Source organism: Xenopus laevis, chromosome 3S (genome assembly GCF_017654675.1).
Source record: "Xenopus laevis strain J_2021 chromosome 3S, Xenopus_laevis_v10.1, whole genome shotgun sequence".
Taxonomy (NCBI): domain Eukaryota; kingdom Metazoa; phylum Chordata; class Amphibia; order Anura; family Pipidae; genus Xenopus; species Xenopus laevis.
Genome location: NC_054376.1, coordinates 7,648,203 through 7,669,117, shown reverse-complemented (window position 1 = coordinate 7,669,117; position 20,915 = coordinate 7,648,203).

Genomic DNA, 20,915 nt, shown 5'->3' with positions numbered 1-20,915 from the left:
AATGGGGGACCTATACCTCCTGGGCCCTCCTCTGTAGTTACCCCCCTGGTGACGGATGAATCAGTCCCATTTTACTTCATGGAAACATTTGCAAATCAGTGAAAAATTTTAAAAGGATGCATTTTCACATATATTCATTAGTGACGGGCGAAATTATTTGCCAGGCGCAAATTCTCTTCGAATTCCCACGATTTGCCACCAGCGAATAAATTCGGAAACTGAAAAATGGACGTTGGCGTCAAAAAAATGGACACCGGCGTCAAAAACTAGATGCCAGCACCGTTTCGCAAAATTTTCACTGTTTCGCAAATTTTGCGGGAAATTCACAAATTTTTCGGCGAATCGCAACACCCCAAATTTGCCCATCACTAATATTCATTTATTTTTTCGATTTATTTTCACTCTACATATTGTGCTATTGTTGGGCTACTTTTGAAGTGTATCTTGGCTAATTTTGGGCTGGTTTTGTAGCGGACTTTGGCTGGTTTTGAAAATTAGACCTGGAAACCTTGGTCCAGCCTGTAACTAGTTGGTTGGTGTTTGGCTTTTTATCTGTGGGAAACTCTTTTGTTCCAACATTGAGTTCTGTGGGTGACAGTTTATTAGCCCCTGTGTTTATTATATCAGTAGGGTGGTCTTAGCGAGGGTTAGAAGTATCCCAGGAAATGTAGAAAGCAGCTTCTGGAAAATACATATTTCCAAGTAGATATATAGGGAGAAAATGAGAACATGGTCTGAGATCAGAAGGAATGAGTTAAGAGGTGGATAACAGAGTGACGTAGGTATACTGGGAAAGGTTGGATGCCATTTTTAGACAATGCTAATTGCAGTTCTATGCTGCTGCTAAATGGACTGGCCTCTAAAATGACTTCAGATCTTTTCTAATGAGTATAATGGGTCTGTTGTGCTTCAGCCACATTTGACAGAAGGAATGAATCTGTGATGCCATGTTGATATTGAAATGATTCATCCAGAAACATTCATGAGGCAGGGCCCCCCTTGATGCCTCTCACCTGTAGGACTTCATTGGAATCTTAGCGTTTAGACAGTTTTCCTGTTAATGATACTTAATTAGCTTAAAGAATAAGGATTGGGGCAGAAAAGGGCGATGTGACTAGTGCTTGCGAAAATTCGTCAGCGTGACATCATTCAGGCTCTTCGCCGATTTACTAACGGGCGCAGGCATAACTTCACTAGGGAAAGAGACAGACGCTAGTGATCATTCGCACTCTATCACCAGGAGAATTTTCGCTCAAGCGAATGGACGTAACTCTGCAAATTCACTAAGAATTCAAGCAGCCATTCAAGCACAGGATACACAGTAGATAACAGATACCTTCTGAAGAATCCCATTGTATACAACAGAGCATATCTGCTATCTACTGTGTATCCTGTGCTTGAATGGCTGCCCCCATGGCTACACAGCAGCTTGTTTATATAAACTATAGTAGTACTTATCTGTTATCTACTGTGTATCCTGTGCTTTGAATGGCTGCCCCCATGGCTACACAGCAGCTTGTTTATATAAACTATAGTAGTACTTATCTGTTATCTACTGTGTATCCTGTGCTTGAATGGCTGCCCCCATGGCTACACAGCAGCTTGTTTATATAAACTATAGTAGTACTTATCTGTTATCTACTGTGTATCCTGTGCTTGAATGGCTGCCCCCATGGCTACACAGCAGCTTGTTTATATAAACCATAGTAGTACTTATCTGTTATCTACTGTGTATCCTGTGCTTGAACGGCTGCCCCCATGGCTACACAGAAGCTTGTTTATATAAACTATAGTAGTACTTATCTGTTATCTATTGTGTATCCTGTGCTTGAACGGCTGCCCCCATGGCTACACAACAGCTTGTTTATATAAACTATAGTAGTACTTATCTGTTATCTACTGTGTATCCTGTGCTTGAATGGCTGCCCCCATGGCTACACAGCAGCTTGTTTATATAAACTATAATAGTACTTATCTGTTATCTACTGTGTATCCTGTGCTTGAACGGCTGCCCCCATGGCTACACAGCAGCTTGTTTATATAAACTATAGTAGCACTTATCTGTTATCTACTGTGTATCCTGTGCTTGAATGGCTGCCCCCATGGCTACACAGCAGCTGATTTATATAAACTATAGTAGTACTTATCTGTTATCTACTGTGTATCCTGTGCTTGAATGGCTGCCCCCATGTCTACACAGCAGCTTGTTTATATAAACTATAGTAGTACTTATCTGTTATCTACTGTGTATCCTGTGCTTGAATGGCTGCCCCCATGTCTACACAGCAGCTTGTTTATATAAACTATAGTAGTACTTATCTGTTATCTACTGTGTATCCTGTGCTTGAATGGCTGCCCCCATGGCTACACAGCAGCTTGTTTATATAAATTATAGTAGTGTTTCTGAAGCAAACACATTAGTTTTGTCAGTGCAGAGCAACACTGCATTCTATTGTCATTCCTTTAAAACACTTTAATTTTTATGTTACCGTTCCTTGAAAAGAAGTAATATTGAACCAATGTTTAGTTGCCCTTTAATATTGGATGCATTCTTCCTTACTAAAATGTCTCTCTATTATTGCGTTGGACAAAACACCCGAGATTGTCCCATGTGATATTGTCCCAATGGAAGCCTAGATCTAAATGGTTTATCCTGCTTGACCTCCAGAATGGTAAATGTTATTTTATCCTAATAAACTATTTCTGCCTTGCAAAGAAGGGATGGCTATTTGAGTTGCTTTTGGAATACAAAACCTTTGTGCAGCTGATAAATGCAGGTCATGGAACCTCTCCCCTTTAGTATCTAATGGACTTGCCCCACTTAATCGGCCGCTGCTGTTTGTCCCTGGTAAAGTATAAGGCAATAACCGAGTCTGGGATGGAGCAAATTCACCTTGAGCGGTCGCCGTTCTTTCTGTAGATTAACTTCATGTTATTTATGATGATGCTGCTGCTGTGTTTACACGATGCCCCCATTTCTCCTGACCATGTATAATCCTTATTGTGAGCTGCTTTATACCCTTTAGCTGGGCATGAAATCAGGCGACCATTAGATCTCAATTCAGAACAAAGAGCGATGTGCTGAAAGGTCTATAAGCAGAACGTGCTGCAGCACACAAAATTAATTTGGGGCATTTTGATTTGGGGTATATTAATGCACAGGCTACTCTAGGCTATAGGCTAACATAGGGACACAGTGTGAGCAGGGGCCAATATAGGTTTTTTTTCCAATTATTATTCCATTTATTTTTCTTTGCATTGCTGAGTCCAGATGGGAGCACCAGTTGGATGAAGAAGGCAGACAAGGTGGGTGCATGTGAGCCCTGAACCCAACTGGCAAAGAGAGCTTGGGTGCACGAAAGCCTATAAAAGGGGCCTGTGTAGATGTAGCCTAGGGGCCCCATATATAATTAATTGGCCACTGGCTGTTTAACTTTTTATATATTCTGTAGGGGCATCATCAAGAGGTCCTGATGTGCTTTGGCTGCTCGCTGTACTCTAATGTGCAACACTGTGTGATCCTGTGTTCTCCCACTTGACAAATCCCAGTTCATTGATATAAGCTCTCGCCCCATGGGTCTATCTATCAGAAAACTCTGGACCAGTTGCTGACATGCTCTTAGCCTGAAACATATGGGGGCCTTTTTTTTTTGGACACAGCACATCTGGAGCTTCAAATAACTGTTAGTGTTTTCTTTTGCTTCTATTGATCCTGACGCTTTATTGAATTTCCAGCAGTTAGAATGCAATTGCGCATATTGCATTATATTCTATTGTATTACTCTTACTCTTAAGCTGGCCATAGACGCAAAGATCCGATCGCCCGAATCCCTGATTCGTATGATTTTCGGATCGTGTGTGGAGTGTCCCGACATCTGTCGTACCATGCAGATCGGTCGTTTCTGTCGGGTTGACAGTAGGGTTGAGGTAAGAGATTGTGTGGTGGATCAGGCCTGGCTAGCTTTGGCATTCCAAAACATCTCAAAAGGGTTTAGTAGGGTTGAGGTAAGTGCTCATGTTGTGGATCAGGCCTGGCTAGCATTGGCATTCCAAAACATCTCAAAAGGGTTTAGTAGGGTTGAGGTAAGAGCTCATGTTGTGGATCAGGCCTGGCTAGCATTGGCATTCCAAAACATCTCACAGGGGTTCAGTAGGGTTGAGGTAAGAGCTCATGTTGTGGATCAGGCCTGGATAGCTTTGGCATTCCAAAACATCTCACAGGAGTTCAGTAAGGTTGAGATAAGAGTGTAGGCCAGTCAATTTCTTCTGCTCTGATCTCTGCAAACCCATTCTGTATCAACCTTACTTTGTAAATGAGCACATTATTATAGTGAGACAGAGAAATACCTTCCCCCAAACTGCTGCCACTAAGTAGGAACCATGGAATTGTCAAAAGCTTCATTTATTAATGTGATGGCTCCTATGTGGCTTAAATAGTCGATTCCAATAATTAAATAGAAGGGGGTTTCTTTTGGACATATAATGAGTCTTGTGTATTTTGCTAAACCAATATAAGTAATAACAAACAAGTAAATAGCCTGATCTTAACTACAGGTGCAGGATTCTCATTGAACGATCCACCTCTATTAAGTGGCCTACCGGCTGGGTGGCCTTCTACAAGTGCCAGAAAATATTCCTTACAGTTTGTGTCTCTCCTTTCTGCCTTTTTGGTCTCTTTGTTTGAATTTAAGATCCCTGAGAGGCAGAAAATAATCCAGACTATGTAAGACAGCAGCTGTTATTTATACTCGGAAGCAATTAGCTATAATTTCCTTCTGCGCTCCTGTTTATATTACTCTCCAAAAATCAAACTGGTGTAAATTCGCTATTGAAGGAGATAGTCTGTAGCGCTACTTGGCACTCTAACGCCTGGCGAATTTTCGCTCTGGCGAATAGACGTAACTACACAAATTCACTAAGATGCGGATTTTAATGAACGTTACCTCTTGCGTCAGACTTGCCTTCGCCACCTCAGACCAGAGTAGACAGGAGTTCCTCAAAAAAAAATGTAAAATTTTTCTAAGTCCAAAAAAATGATGACGATGACTTTTCAGTTTTTCAGGGTGATAGGCTGCAAAAGATCGTAAATTTTTTTTTAGGGTACCCGGCTTCCCCCCTACATTTCCTAACATATGGCACATAAACTATACACTGGGCTCATGTGTAGGGCAATATAACAACTTTATTTTATTTTATTAAGGTTCCCTGGACTTATGTAATGTAATGTATTTGCTGCAACATATACGTCCATTCAACTCTAACTTCCCACCGTATGCAAATTAGCCAACGCTAGCGCAACTTCGCTTTGCTTGCCGAATTAACGCTAGCAAAACTTCACCATCGTTCTGTGCCCTGGACGCAACTTCTCATTTTAGTGAATTAACGTTGTCCTGGCTAATTTTCGCCTTGCAAAGTGTGGTGATGGGAGCGAAGCCGTCGCTGGCGAATTTCCGCAGGTTAGTGAATTTGCCGCTATATGTGAATGAGATGTAAAGTGTGTTGGGAGTTTCAATCCTAAGATTCCCATTCCTTTTTGCCCACCAGGCAATAAAGCTGTTTGCTGCCCATGCCCAGTGTACATTCATGGTTTTTTGTAATGTTGGAGTGATTGGCACATGTGAGGAGAGAAGATATTGGTCTATGTACAATGAGGGTTGAAGAAAGGGGAGAAGTTGTACTTTACAGAAAGGTAGAAAGGATGAGGAAATGAAAGAAACTGACCCACGAGGAGGAGAGAGATTGGCAAATAATGAGAGGCATAAATGGGGAGAGATTGGCAAATAATGAGAGGTATAAATGGGAAGAGATTGGCAAATAATGAGAGGCATAAATGGGAAGAGATTGGCAAATAATGAGAGGCATAAATGGGAAGAGATTGGCAAATAATGAGAGGCATAAATGGGAAGAGATTGGCAAATAATGAGAGGCATAAATGGAAAGAGATTGGCAAATAATGAGAGGCATAAATGGGAAGAGATTGGCAAATAATGAGAGGTATAAATGGGGAGAGATTGGCAAATAATGAGAGGCATAATTGGGGAGAGATTGGCAAATAATGAGAGGCATAAATGGGAAGAGATTGGCAAATAATGAGAGGCATAAATGGGAAGAGATTGGCAAATAATGAGAGGCATAAATGGGAAGAGATTGGCAAATAATGAGAGGCATAAATGGGAAGAGATTGGCAAATAATGAGAGGCATAAATGGAAAGAGATTGGCAAATAATGAGAGGTATAAATGGGGAGAGATTGGCAAATAATGAGAGGCATAATTGGGAAGAGATTGGCAAATAATGAGAGGCATAAATGGGAAGAGATTGGCAAATAATGAGAGGCATAAATGGGAAGAGATTGGCAAATAATGAGAGGCATAAATGGGAAGAGATTGGCAAATAATGAGAGGCATAAATGGGAAGAGATTGGCAAATAATGAGAGGCATAATGGGAAGAGATTGGCAAATAATGAGAGGCATAAATGGGAAGAGATTGGCAAATAATGAGAGGTATAAATGGGAAGAGATTGGCAAATAATGAGATGCATAAATGGGAAGAGATTGGCAAATAATGAGAGGCATAAATGGGAAGAGATTGGCAAATAATGAGAGGTATAAATGGGAAGAGATTGGCAAATAATGAGATGCATAAATGGGAAGAGATTGGCAAATAATGAGAGGCATAAATGGGAAGAGATTGGCAAATAATGAGAGGTATAAATGGGGAGAGATTGGCAAATAATGAGAGGCATAATTGGGGAGAGATTGGCAAATAATGAGAGGCATAAATGGGGAGAGATTGGCAAATAATGAGAGGCATAAATGGGAAGAGATTGGCAAATAATGAGAGGCATAAATGGGAAGAGATTGGCAAATAATGAGAGGCATAAATGGGAAGAGATTGGCAAATAATGAGAGGCATAAATGGGAAGAGATTGGCCAATGTGAAAAGGAATTAAAGGATGAGAGACTGGACCATTGGTAGAGGAATAGAAGCAGACACTGTCGTCTTCATAACGAGTATATTTAAAATAACTTTAAAAACAGAACGATTTAAAATGAATGTATAATTGCAAGTTACTTATTGACAATTTCATTCATTAGGCCAAATGTGATTTTTGGGTTTAGGGTCGCCTTTAAAAGCACGAGTCATTGTGATGTAATAGGCTCATATGAAGAGTTTGGAAGAAAGTTGTGTTTTGTTCCTTGTATGAAGCACACGGTGATCTCATTCCCACCTTTATTGCAGCAGATTTATAGCCTGACAGCTCATTGTTCCGCCGGCTGACCTTGAGCTTTGTAAATTGCTCACAGTGTAATGCACTAACTGCACTGATCTGCTCAATGCACTCCCAGCAGGACTCAGAAAATACATTTATGAAATATCGCTCGTTAGTGACAGGATCTGAGGACAACTCCAAAGAACGAGACAGAGCAGTAAACAAATTCCCCAGTGACAGACATCGTCTATAGTTCCCTTCTCACATTAATGGCTCTGATTTGGGGCACTTATCTACCCCATGCTACAATCACCTTTATACGACTGTGTGTGTCTCATTCTGAGTCCTGCTCAATGATGGACTATTAGTTCAGGATCAGATCTAAACAAAGGAAACCTACTGCATGGGGTTGAGTGACAATGCCTTACTATTCTGAGCTTGGAGCAAACAGCAAGAAAATGCACATTTATCAGCTCTATAGATATCCATTATATATATATATCGGATATTTTAGTATTAAGATGACAATTGCAATAATGAAGGCCCTGCTAATATGCCTCTGGTCGTCTCTCCTAAATTTAAAGGTGAACTAAACCCTAAAAATGAATATGGCTAAAAATGCCATCTGTTATAAGGTGAACTTATTGCACAAGGGTAAAGTTTGAGCTTGTCAATAGCAGCAATGATCCAGGACTTCAAACACAGGGGGTCACCATCTTGGAAAGTGTCTGTGACACTCACATGCTCAGTGGGCTCTGATTGGCTGTTGAGAAGCTAAGCTTAGGGCTCGTCACTAATTATCCAGCAGAAAATGAGCTTCCCTGGCTGTAATATAAGCTGATGCTACAGGTTTGCTGATTATTTAATTCTGATGCTAATTGCGCTGGTTTCTGTGCTGCCATGTAGTAATTATCTGTATTAATTACTAATCAGCCTTATATTGTGACATTTCTATTCTATGTGTACTGTATATTGTGAGTGGGTCCCTAAGCTCAGAGCATGTGCAGTGAATCAGCAGAAAAGAAGATGGGGAGCTACTGGGGCATCTTTGGAGACACAGATCTTTACTGCTAAAGGGCTGTGGTTGCCTTGGGCTGGTACAGAAGCACAAAACATCATGTACAACATTTCTAACTACTTCTTTAGTTAAGCTTTAGTTCTCCTTTAAGACAGCCATACAATGTCCTGAGCAAGGGCCCTTCATTTTGCAGCCCCGGTGGACCCTCAAGGCTTTAGTCCGACCCTGGCAGTGTCCCACGTTTATTGTGCTAATTGTGATTAATAGAGTAGGACTGTTCCTGAGCCGACTCTCCAATCCTATCAGGATCCAATACATGTCATTTGTATAAAGCCTGTGGCTCCCTCTACTGAGCTTAAAGCTCTGCTCGAAAAAAACTCTGAAATTGCTCTGGTTATAATGCTCTTACTTTACATTACATCCCTATAAATCCGTAATCTGGCAGATTAGAGAGGGATCTGGTGCTTCTTTACACACTATCCTCTCTATATTGCACATGCCGGCAGCCCGATTTAACTGCCACTTTCCTTAAATCCCCGGCCTGATACCAAGGATTTAGCATAAAGTAAATTCCTCCATAAGGATCGACAGAAGGGACGCGATTACAAACATAGAAATCGTTTTAGCACTTTGATTTTATATTTTATCCCCGCTGGAAAGCAGACGAGCGCTGGAAGCGGATTTTCCATCGGAACAGTGTATTTACACGAATAAATGATGTGTAACAAGGCAGCAAATGACTATGTACAAGAGTGACCTTTGTAGAGTCGCCTTATCCTTACAGTATGGCAGATGGGGGTTACAAGCGTTACACTGAGAGCTGAAGAAGTTCTCTCAGGAGTATCAACGGCTGGAGTCAGGGCCATGGCATGGAAAATGCTTTCTATATGTAAATGTAATGCTTGTACTTGATATTATCCCTGAAGCACACAGTGTAGGGTGGGAGATCACTGTGGAATGTTTTGTTCCGTTAAAGGGATACTGTAATCGGAAAACATGTTTTCTTCAAAATGAAACAGTTAATAGTGCTGCTCCAGCTAAATTCTGCACTGAAATCGGATTTTCAAAAGAGCAAACAGATTTTTTTATATTTAATTTTGCAACCTGCCATGTGGCTAGACATGTTGTGAGTTTCCCAGGTGCTCCCAGTCACGTGACTTGTGCTCTGATAAACTTCAGTCACTCTTTACTGCTGTTGGAGTGATTTCTCCCCCCCCCAGCAGCCCATCATCAGAACAATGGGAAGGTAACCAGATAACAGCTCCCTGGTAGATCTAAGAACAGCACTCAATAGTTAAATCCATGTCCCACTGAGACACATTCAGTTACATTGAGTAGGAGAAACAACAGCCTGCCAGAAAGCAGTTCCATCCTAAAGTGCTGGCTCTTTCTGAAAGCACATGACCAGGCAAAATGACCTGAGATGCACCTACACACCAATATTACAACTAAAAAATACACTTGTTGGTTCAGATATTAAATGTTATATTGTAAAGTGAATTATTTGCAGTGTAAACAGTGTAATTTAGAAATAAAAATGACACCATAAAAATCATGACAGAATAATTTAGGATGCACTACTTATTCACTTATTAGGTTGCATACTGACATCTTGTGGTTGTTTTGTATTACTACATTGTTTATTTGCAGGGATTATCATAATCTCCAGTACAAGTATGGGACCTGTTATCCAGAATGTTCGGGACCTGGCATTTTCCGGATAATGGATCTTTCTGTAATTTGGATCTTTATGCCTTAAATCTACTAGAAAACATATAAACTTTAAACACAATAGGCTGGTTTTGCTTCCAATAAGGATTAATTATATCTTGGTTGGGATCAAGTACAAGCTACTGTTTTATTATTACAGGTATGGGACCTGTTATCCAGAATGCTTGGGACCTGGGGTTTTCCAGATAACGAATCTTTCTGTAATTTGGATCTTCATACCTTAAATCTACTGGAAAATCATATAAACATTAAATAAACCCAATAGGCTGGTTTGGCCTTCAATAAGGATTAATTATATCTTAGTTGGGATCAAGTACAAGATACTGTTTTATTATTACACAGAAAAAGGAAGTTTTTTTTAAAATGGAGTCTATGAGAGACAGCTTGTCTGTAATTTGGAGCTTTATGTATAACGTTTTCCATACCTTTACTAAAGACTTTATGAGACTAACAGTTCCCTCTCAACTGCCTGTATCAAAGTGTAATATGTATTATACAGTCCTGCAAAATAATAATAATAATAATAATAACACCAATGATGCTGCTAAAATAATAATAACCTAGGTTATTCCCATCTGAGTAAATTGCAACCTTTCTCCCAATAATATATGTTAAAGGGGTAGTTCACTTCTAAGTTAACTTTTAGTATGTTATAGAATGGCCATTTCTAAGAAACTTTAGAATTGACTTTCATTATCTTCTTTTTTTATATATTTCTTTTAATTATTTTCCTTATTTTTCTGGTTCTTTCCAGTTTTCAGATGGGGGTCACTGACCCCCATCTGAATGCCATGCTCTGTAAGGCTACAAATTATTTGTTAACAATTAAATACAGATGACTGAGTGCACAACTGTTTAATTCAAGCCTGGACAACCCCAATGTGGGCGGTACTAAGGCAAAAAAATAGATACAGAATTAGAAAGTTGGTTCCTAGCGACCAATCAAAACAGAGGCTTATTTACAACGCCAAGTAGTGAAGGAAGTTGTCAGGAGAAAGAAAGAGGCTGCTCTGATGTTCTTCTGCTTAGGAAAACAATTAGAAACCTTTCTCAAATCTTTCCTAAGCAGAAGAACATCAGAGCAGCCTCTTTCTTTCTCCTGACAACTTCCTTGACTACTTGGTGGTCAGACTGGTCAGAAACTGACCAGCAGGTGGCGATGTTGGAACAAAATTCATTCATATTAACAGCACATGTATCCCTTAATATCTATGAATTTAAAACAAATAAATAATGGTACATTGCAAAAGTGCTTAGAACATTCTCTTATTTTTAAGGTTTACTTATCCTTTAATGTTGTATATATTAAGTGGACATGGAAATTAGGAAATGTTTTTGTACGTTTGTAATGTAACATGACCCACATTGAATTGTTCATTATGACTCCTTGAGCCCATTGGATAGGGATGCACCGAATCCACTATTTTGGATTCGGCCGAACCCCCAAATCCTTCGCGAAAGATTTGACTAAATTCCAAATTTGCATATGCAAGTTAGGGGTGGGAAGGGGAAAAATTTTTTACTTCCTTGTTTTGTGACAAAAAGTCCCTCTCCACCCCTAATTTGCATATGCAAATTAAGATTCGGTTTGGCTGGGCAGAAGGATTCGGTCGAATCCCGATCCTGCTGAAAAAGGCCCGATACTGTTCGAATCCCGAACTGAATCCTGGATTCGGTGCATCCCTACCATTGGGCAATCTCTGGAGTTCGCAGCCAATGTTTAATGAGAAATCATGGCACTTATCACTCAGCTGATATGTATGATATCATTATGTGGTTACTTAAATGCCAAGGAAGACTTGCACTTTCTTTTACTTTTGTTTTTAAATTAAATATTTGAAGTGGAGTTTGCTGTTTCCTAACTTACATCTCATGTGTGCCCTTATGGTAACCATCCATGTTGCTATTGCTTTACATAGGATACTGCTTTAATTGCTGTTGTCGACTGCCTGAAATCTGCCCGGAGACAGACTATTGTTGAGCTACCTGCATTTACAAATATTCAAAATAAGGATGGTTTTCATAGGAAGTGGGAAGGTAGGTACTTTTGTATGATGAATGGCTTTGTAAAGAGTGACTGGCAGCCTGCAGACTACACTCCAGATCTAAATTATATCCCAATTACATATATTGATGCCTTAGTAAGTTGCTCTGAATGAGCAAAAGTGATCAGGCACTTTTCAATTAGTGCTCCTTTTTATCCTCTCCCATCCATAATTCAGGCTTTCATTTAAAGGAGAAGGAAAGATTAAAACTAAGTAAGCTTTATCAGAAAGGTCTATATAAATACACCAGTAAACCCTCAAAGTAATGCTGCTCTGAGTCCTCTGTCAAAAGAAACCACATTTCTTTCCTTCTATTGTGTACTCATGGGCTTCTGTATCAGACTTACTGATTTCAGCTTAAACCTCCAGGGCTAGGGCTTGAGCATGCTCAGTTTGCTCCTCTCTCCCTCTCCCTTTCCAACCTCCTCCTCCTCTCCTTGCTGTAATCTGAGCTCAGAGCTATGAGTGAGAGACTCAGGCAGGAAGTGATGTCACACCAAGCTAATATGGCAGCTATAAAGTCTTTAAGCTGGTGTAATGAAGCCCTTTAGCATATAAATTTCAGGTACATTACACCCTTGCTCCCATCCAGAGCATGAATCAAGAAAAATAATTTTGTAAGGGTAATAATACCAGGAAGCGCAGAGTTCTGCTGCTAAAGTGTCCTTTAATCACCTTCAACTAGAAAGCTGCTGAAGCCACCAACTGGAAAGCTACTGGTAAGCTATATCATTCAAAAACAGCAAGACCAATTGCAAACTGTCTCAGAATTTCACTGTGTTCAATATACTGTTTGTTTCAAAGGTGACTTACTCTTTTCCTTACCTTACCTTACCTTACGCCTGACCTTCTGTTTAAGGAAATTTAATGATTTATTATTTTTTCTTCCCTAATAAAACAGATATTTTCCTTGCACTTTGATTGAGGGGGAGCTTACAGGTCTTGGTAGCTTTGTGTTTGTTGAGATCTTGCAGAACGCACGCCTTGTTTACACTATTCTCGTACTCGCCAGTTACATCTTGGCCGTGCGTTTGAGTTGCCTATTTATAGCAAGACTTTATTAGGGTTTGTGTGTGTTATTATCATCTTTCCCATGGTTTATAGAGTCCAGGGAATCTGTATGCGTCAATTTGTTATTAATATGAGGAGTGATAAGTTATTGTAAAAGAATGTAACCGTAAGGCATGTAATCATACTAGTAACTATTATAACAGCGGTAATAACACAGAGCAATGCGTTAATGCTGCACAATTTACCTTGAAACCATTAAAGGATAAGTAAACCTTTAAAATAAGTGAATGTAAATCTAAAAATGACTACTTGGTGACCAGTCTGACCACCAAGTAGTCATTAGTCAAGGAAGTTGTCAGGAGAAAGAAAGAGGCTGCTCTGATGTTCTTCTGCTAAGGAAACATTTGAGAAAGGTTTCTAATTGTTTTCCTAAGCAGAAGAACATCAGAGCAGCCTCTTTCTTTCTCCTGACAACTTCCTTGACTACTTGGTGGTCAGACTGGTCAGAAACTGACCAGCAGGTGGCGCTGTTGGAACAAAATTCATTCATATTAACAGCACATGTATCCCTCAATATCTTGGAATAAAAAGAAATTAAATAATTAAATTAAATAATTACAAACATTACAAACGTTTTTAGAAGAGCACTCTTGTCAATTTTACATTCATTTCTAAAGATTTACTTATCCTTTAAAGTACATGGCATTTTAGTATGCTGATGATCATGGTCAAATAGTAATGCTTTTTTAATGTATTTATTTTAACCCCTATGAGATGAGCATTTGCCCCACACAACAGGGAATGGGGGTCTTAACATCAGATTCAGTGCTATAGTCCTCATTAGGACTAGGGCTTAATACTCCAGGTAATTGATACCCCAGGCATACTCTTTCCACCTTTCCGTCTGACGGCTGAAGAGCCTCACTGATTTCTTGGGATGAGATGATAGTTTTCTTATACAGGTATGGGACCTGTTATCCAAAATGCTTAGGAAATGGGGCTTTCCAGATAATGTATCTTTCCATAATTTGGATCTTCATACCTTAAGTCTACTAGAAAATCAAGTCAAAATTAAAGTGAACCCAATAGACTGGTTTTGCTTCCAATAAGGAATAATTATATCTTAGTTGGGATCAAGTACAAGTTACTGTTTTATAATTACAAAGAAAAAAGAAATCATTGCTAAAAATTTGGATTATTTGGATAAAATAGATTCTATCGGAGGAGGCCTTGTCGTAATTCAGAGATCCTATACCTGTTATTTTTTATATTTATTATTTTTCTTCACCGACTTGCATTTGATTGAGGGATGATCTTACAGGTCTGGTATCCTTGTGTTTCTGGAGATCACACTGAGCGCACGCCTTGTTTACGCTATCTACTCGCTCGCCAGTCACATCTTGGCAATGGGTTTGGAGCTGCCTATTTATAGCACAACTCTATTTGGGTTTATGCAAGTATCATCTCCGTCATGGTTTATAGAAGCCAGGGACTCTGTAGCACATCAGTTTGTTATTAATATGAGGAATAATGTGTTCTTGTAAAAGAATGTACTATGCAGAATTCAGCTGGTCACCAAAATAACCCCTAACAACAACGATAACACAGAGCATTAATGATGCGCCAGTTATCCTAAAACTGTAAGAGCACATGGGATTAGGCAGTTTCTGGTTGCAAAGTATTTCTACAAATCACGCGCTTTGTACTAGGTGAGATCCATACACAATGGGTTTGTTGAGATGGAAGTGGTGCAACTTGACTGACCTGATTTCATCCCAACTGGACACCCTTGTGGGATGAATTGGGATGCAAATGAGAGCCAGGGATGATTAGAAACATTTGTGCACAAACTCTTACATAGTAACATAGTAAGTTAGGTTGAAAAAAGACACACGTCCATCAACTTCAGCCTTAAGTCTGTATATAACCTGCCTAACTGCCAGTTGATCCAGAGGAAGGCAAAAAAACCCATCTGAAGCCTCTCCAATTTGCCTCAGAGGGGGAAAAATTCCTTCCTGACTCCAAGATGCAATGGGACCAGTCCCTGGATCAACTTGTACTATGAGCTATCTCCCATATCCCTGTATTCCCTCACTTGCTAAACACCATCCAACCCCTTCTTATACCTATCCAATGTATCAGCCTGTGCCCCTGATTCACTTCCCAGCTCTCCCTGTAACACCCCTTTCCCTCCTCTAATCTCATTGGCTCCCTCCTGTCTGCTGGGAGGAGCTACTGGTGAATAAAGCATCCGTCCCTTCCTTGTACCTATCTAATGTATCAGCCTGTACCACTGATTCAGGGAGACAATTCCACATCTTCACAGCTCTCACTGTAACAAACCCCTTCCCAATATTTAGCTGGAACCTCTTTTCTTCTAATCGGAATGGGTGACCTTGTGTCAGCTGGAAAGACCTACTGGTAAATAAAGTATTAGAGAGATTATTATATGATCCCCTTATATATTTATACATAATTATCATATCACCCCTTAAGCGCCTCTTCTCCAGAGTGAACATCCCCAATTTGGCCAGTCTTTCCTCATAGCTAAGATTTTCCATACCTTTTACCAGCTTAGTTGCCCTTCTCTGTACCCTCTCTAATACAATAATGTCCTGTTTGAGTGATGGAGACCAAAACTGTACGGCATATTCTAGATGGGGCCTTACCAGTGCTCTATACAGTGGAAGAATGACTCCCTCCTGCCATGAATTATTGCCCCTTTTAATACAGCTCAAGGCCATGATAATTTAATAGTTAATATGATAGTTAATAACTTGCCCCTAAACTAATACTTGGTATATGTACGTTTTCTCATGGAGATGTTGTGTTGTTGTTTTTTTTTTTTCTTTAGACTGTGTTTACAATAGAAGAAAAACTGCTTTCCTTGACTAAAATAACACAAAGAGATTGCAGATTCAAGATCACAGAAAAACCCACCCAGAACTGTTGGTGTTGGGTTTTGTGGACTGGGTGTGATGCAAATGAGGTCAATTTCAAAAATACAATCTATGCCCTTTAATTAATTTGTGCTCTATACTAAGACTCTAAGGGAGTACAGGGTGGGACCAGCGCTTCTTGATGAAAACAATTAGAAACATTTCTCAAATCTTTCCTAAGCAGAAGAACATCAGAGAAGCCTCTTTCTTTCTCCTGACAACTTCCTTGACTACTTGGTGGTCAGACTGGTCAGAAACTGACCAGCAGGTGGCGCTGTTGGAACAAAATCCATTTATATTAACAGCACATGTATCCCTTAATATCTTGGAATAAAAATAAAATAAATAACGAATGTAAATTACAAAAGAGCTTAGAATAGCACTCTCATCAATTTTACATTCACTTATTTAAAAGGTTTCCTTACCCTTTAAAGTGCAGGGAATATTAGCATGCTGGTGATCAAATAGCTTCTATTTCCAGAGCAAGCAAGAACAAAGCACCTTTGATATATTCAGTATTTAGTCCCTTGGAGCCCCTGCCCCACACAACCGTCAATGGGGTTCTTCATCTCTGATCCAGTAATTAAATCCCCCAGAAAAACAATACCCCAGGCAAGTACCAAATAGCAAGAGACAGGGATCTTAAAGAAGTTGTATGGGACCCTGACCCCGCAAGCTTCTTATTGACCTCTTTATGACATCAACATTTCTAATAATCTAAGACCCAAACACGTAGGGGATTATTTATTGAAGTACGAATGCCAAATACTCCAAAAATTCTAGTTTTTTTTTTACTATAAAATCCGAATTTTTAGTGAAAAAAACCCCACAAATTTTACATGATTTATCATACACGAGGCTTCTAAAAGTCTGATCCAGAAATCCGCTATCTCAGACCTGCCAAGGTCGTATATAATTCAATGGGAGAAGTCCCGAAGATCCAAAGATTACATGGTTTTCGGGCAAAAAACACAAAAGAATTTGAGTTTTTGGGAGGAAAATCCGAAAAAATTCCTAGAATTCAAATTTCGTACGAGTTTTTTCTCAAACTGGAAACGGGTCTCAAACGGGTAAATGTATTGATAAATATGGGGAAATAAGATTTGGTCTGAGTATATTTCATAAAATAATGAGATAAATTTGGATTTTGATAAATAACCCCCGTGGCGTAACCACCGGGGGAGCAGGGGGTGCGATTGGGCCAGGGCTCGCACCCCCTCAGGCCCCCCCGGCAGCTCGCACGCCACTCGTAAATGGGAAATGCGGCCGAACTGAGGGGGCGGAGCACGGCTGCACGTCCCGTGCCAGGGCCCGCCCCCCTCTAGTTATGTCTCTGATAACCCCCGTAGTATACAAATTCCCTGACTATATAAAAACTGTTGGACAGCACGGCCTCAGGCAGTTCCTGTTATCACCATGGAGGGATAGACAGGCCCAGATTTGTTCCTATGGTAGCAGGATTTTAAAGGAGAACTAAAGCTTAACTAAAGAAGTAATTAGAAATGTTGAACATTATGTTTTGTGCTTCTGTACCAGCCCAAGGCAACCACAGCCCTTTAGCAGTAAAGATCTGTGTCTCCAAAGATGCCCCAGTAGCTCCCCATCTTCTTTTCTGCTGATTCACTGCACATGCTCTGTGCTGCTGTCACTTACTGAGCTTAGGGAGCCACTCACAATATACAGTACACATAGAATAGAAATGTCACAATATAAGGCTGATTAGTAATTAATACAGATAATTACTACATGGCAGCACAGAAACCAGTGAAATTAGTATCAGAAATTAATAATCAGCAAACCTGTAGCATCAGCTTATATTACAGCCAGGGAAGCTCATTTTCTGCTGGATAATTAGTGACGAGCCCTAAGCTTAGCTTCTCAACAGCCAATCAGAGCCCACTGAGCATGTGAGTGTCACAGACACTTTCCAAGATGGTGACCCCCTGTGACAAGTTTGAAGTCCTGGATCATTGCTGCTATTGACAAGCTCAAACTTTAGCCTCGTGCAATAAGTTCACTATATAAAATATGCCATTTTTAGCCACATTCATTTTTAGGGTTTAGATCTCTTTTAAGGGGCCGCATGCTGCCCAACCACATCCACATTGGTTCAGAAACACTGGGGATGAGCAGGAGATACGATAGTTTTTTAAACTATCCCCATTGCTCCGTCCTGATAATGTAAATTTGCCCGCATACAGGGGGTTGGGACGGGGGCGATGAACATCAGCAGCCCTGGGGGGGGGCCCACTATGTAAATCCACTTGTATAACTCACTATTTACCCTCCTATAGGGAAGGCTGGGAATGAGTAAATTACAGTTCCAGTAGCTGACAACACAAATAATAGTCAATGTCAACTGGGCCCTTGTCCCGGGACCCCAACACCCCCTCCGCAAACTCCAGGGCCCCCTGTAACAGCCGCAACCCTCCTCCATCTGTCTCCCCCAACCAGCACATTCCTGCAATCCTTCTATTGGTCGAGGTGGGTGAAAAAAATGTCAAGCAGGGGGGGGGGGCGGGTCTGGACCACCGGGTGTTTTCCTGGTGTCCCGCCGGCCCAGTCTGACCCTGAATTAGGGATGCACCGCACTATTTTGGATTCGGTCGAACCCCTGAATTCTTCGTGAAAGATTCGTCCAAATACAGAACTGAATCTGAATCCTAATTTGCATATGGAAAGTGGGAAAAATTTTAATCCCTTGGTTTGTGACAAAAAGTAAAGCGATTTAGCTCCCTGCCCCTAATTTGCATATGCAAATTAGGCTTTGGTTCGGCCTTGCAGAAGGATTTGGCCAAATCCGAATCCTGCTGAAAAAGGCAGAATCCCAAACCGGATCCCGGATTCGGTGCATCCCTACCCTGAGTTCTATAAGCTCAGAGAGAGAATATAGATAATAACATTTTGGGATGAAGTGTTCCCAACCCATATCCAGTAAATATATTCATGTTATAATAGACATCTTCCCACAGCTCAGCAAATCTGAAAGAAAATAATTTCCATAGTTGTAAAGCCAAGTCTAATTTGGGACTTTTGCTTTTGAAGAGACAGCCAAGAAAACACAACTTTATAAGTTATAATTATATATATTATATTATTATTATTATTTATAATTACAGAATAAAACCGGGCTAGTTTGGGCAAATCTAAATTCCCTTGTAATGTCATCGTTTCTACAGTCGCCTTCCTCAATGTCACCTGTTTTTTATTATTTTTATAAATCAGGTTCATTTACCTAGAAATGTAAAGTAAAATAAATTGGGAGGGAGTCTTAGAAGGGAGCTTTAATTCTCTGCATATTGGTGGTGATTCTTATCATAGTGCAAATGTTTCTCATGATGGACCATAAACACAGAATACGTCTTCCTTTATAAAGGTCTCATACAATCTAAACTAGCCCTACCATTTGCACAGCCAGTTGTACAGCCTACACGCAAGGTATTATTATTATTATTAATAATAATAATAATAATAATATTGAAGTGGCTCTCTATATCCTTAAAGTTTTCTACCACTGACTCCTCATTTGCCCAGAATCCTTAGCTGCAGTTGGGTAGTCATCATACTTAAGTAATGAAAATTAGTCTGCACCAAATCCTTCACGAAAGATTCGACCAAATACCGAACTGAATCCGAATCCTAATTTGCATATGCAAATTACCGTCGGGAAATTAAAAAGTGGATTTTTTTTTTACTTCCTTGTATTATGACAAAAAGTCACGTGATTTTCCGTCCCGTGCCTAATTTCTATATGCAAATCGGGATTCGATATAGCCAAGCACAAGGATTCATACGAATGCAGCTGAAAAAGGCTGAATCCAAACCGAATCCTGGAATCGGTGCATCCCTAATAAAAATGCATTTATATGGGGTTTTTTTTGCTTTTTAAAGGCATTAAGAGTTCTTTGCTTTAAAGATTTTAATGGGACCACAATGTCTATAATTTAACTTGAACCTCCTGAGCTCTTCAGTTAGGACTGTGATCGTTCTCTTATGAATTTAGTTAGGGCACCAGCATTTTGTTCATGACTTAGCCAACCATTTAAAGGAGAAGGAAAGCTAGCAAGGCAGTTTATTGCCAATAGATTAGCCACAACAGTGCAAGATAGAACGCCATTCTTTAGAATGCTTTACCACAGCTGAGTAAACAGCTCTAGAAGCGCTCTCTGTTTGTTTAGGATAGCAGCTGCCATATTAGCTTGGTGTGACATCACTTCCTGCCTGAGTCTCTCCCTGCTCATTCATAGCTCTGGGCTCAGATTACAGCAGGGAGGGGAGGAAGGAAAAGGGAGGGAGAGAGGAGCAAACTGAGCATGCTCAAGCCCTAGCCCTGGAGGTTTAAGCTGAAACAGGAAGTCTGATACAGAAGCCCATGAGTACACAATAGAAGAAATAAATGTGATGTTACTTTTGACAGAGGACTCAGAGCAGCATTACTTTGAGAGTTTACTGGTGTATTTATATAGACCTTTTTTGATAAAGCTTACTTAGTTTTAACCTTTCCTTCTCTTTTAACAAGTTGGTAGATGGCCATCACATCTAATATGTACTAAGAGAACTGTAAAATTCGCATTGGGTCGTGTTTGTGGTCCTCTACCTAGAATCCTGCATGGTCCATTTTTTGGGACATGTACCCTCAACCCGCAATCCGGACCCACAACCCGCATTCTTACCCGCTTGGAACCGCTACCCGACCCTACCCGCAAGTACCTTGACGCAACCCGGACCCGAGACCCGCTGACCATCAAGAATCAGGAAGTGCTGTCATTGTGAACCGGAAAGTGACATCATCAGAAGTAGACATGATCAGAAAAAAAGAAGTAAAACAGGAAGTGCTGTCATTGTAAACTGGAAGTGACATAATTGGAAGTAGCTGTGACCAGAAAAAAGGAGTAAATATCGCAATTGAGAAGACCCGACCCGTGACACGCAAACCTGCAGAACCACTGACCCGCGTC